This window comes from Oryzias latipes, chromosome 8, assembly GCF_002234675.1.
Source record: "Oryzias latipes chromosome 8, ASM223467v1".
In the NCBI taxonomy this organism is placed as follows: domain Eukaryota; kingdom Metazoa; phylum Chordata; class Actinopteri; order Beloniformes; family Adrianichthyidae; genus Oryzias; species Oryzias latipes.
Window position 1 is genome coordinate 22,525,143 of NC_019866.2, and position 1,434 is coordinate 22,526,576.

At 49.1% G+C, this 1,434-nt stretch overlaps 1 non-coding gene across 1 annotated transcript; it reads left to right on the plus strand.

Annotated features, from left to right (window-relative positions):
- The first annotated feature begins 749 nt into the window (after window positions 1-749).
- mir137 (microRNA 137) lies at window positions 750-845 on the plus strand. The gene has a single exon (NR_107121.1). It is a non-coding gene; the product is annotated as a microRNA 137 (primary transcript).
- Window positions 846-1,434: the final 589 nt, after the last annotated feature.

Sequence of the window (1,434 nt, forward strand, 5' to 3'; positions counted from 1 at the left end):
TATTGCACCCTGTCGCGCAGTGACAAAACGACTGTTCGTGTGAGAGCGACAGTCCATCACATTCGCTCTCCTCTTCCTCTCGCTGCTTGCCTGCTGCTGACTGGAGATACTGTCGCCGTTGCAGGAGGAATGGCGAGGGGAGAGTGTTTACGGGGAACAACAGTAGTTTAATTGTCGCATTGTAGCTGATGCTGTTTAAACCCATGAGATGTTTACACCAATTAGGCTTGAGCAAAGCTCTTTATTTCGACTGAGGGAACCAAATGTAGCTGTAACGCCTCTATGTGGCCTCTGCAGACAAAGATGAGTGATGTTTCCATGGCAATGAATTGGTAGTTCTTGTCTTTATGGTGAAACAATTTGTCAGTGAGTCGAATGGAACAAGGGGTTTAAAAACAGCAAAATGTGGTGAAATTTTACATAAAACAATATAAATTTTGTTCTATTGTCTTTGGGGTTTGGAGGTTGTAAAAATAAAGGATTTTAAAGAAGTTGGTGCTTCATCTTTTAAGATTTTCTCATAAATTGGTCAATTCTTAGATGATCGGGCAGCAACAACAAGTGTGCCTGGAATTATTTGATGAAATGCGTCTTTTTCTTGCAGGACTTGGGCGGTTGGAGCGGTTTGTAAAATCCCCACCCTTCCCTCCGGCTCTCTCCTGCTGCACAGCATCGAACAGGCAATGAGGGGGATGGGAGGCGAGAGTGGGAGAGAGGAGAGAAGGTGGAGGGGAGAGAGGTGGCGTGACCACTTGCTCCCGTCTCGACCACGGGTATTCTTGGGTTGATAATACAGATGTCGATGTTATTGCTTGAGAATACGCGTAGCTGAGCGGAAGCCATTGTCATCTCCAGCTTCGCCAGCGAATGTTTCTCCTGTGGAGGAGAAGCTGCGGTGATGTTAATCCTCCTCCAAACTCCTGCCTCTGCGCAGCATCTTCTTAGCCTCCACAGGAAGTAAGATCCTTTCGAGCGTGCATCACACACCTTTTTAGCTCTGATTGTTCATCCGCTTGACAGATGCCCTTATCAGAGTGCAAGTGAAGAGGGGAATCCAATAAGTGCACACGGAGGAGGGGGTGCACTGAAGCTATGGCGGGAGGCAGGCCGGGCCCCCCGATGGCAAGAAGACATGACTCTGCACGACAGGACACGAGGTCCGCCAGTCGCACTCGCTCCCGTGGCTCGCCAGCGTAGAAGGTCATGGTAAAGAGCAATTCCAATATCCAGAAAGGCTGGCGGGAAGACGGGCGGGCGAGCAGGCCGGCGGGCAGGTAGGGGCACGGGCAGGGGAACATTTAGAAAGTCAAAGATAAATCTCCGTCTACTCTGAGCTGCCGGGAGGAAAGGCAAAAAAAAAGAAAAACAGACACAGACACTCAGACTGACAAACAGGGAGCAGCACACAAATGTAATCATCAGAGAGTAACATTT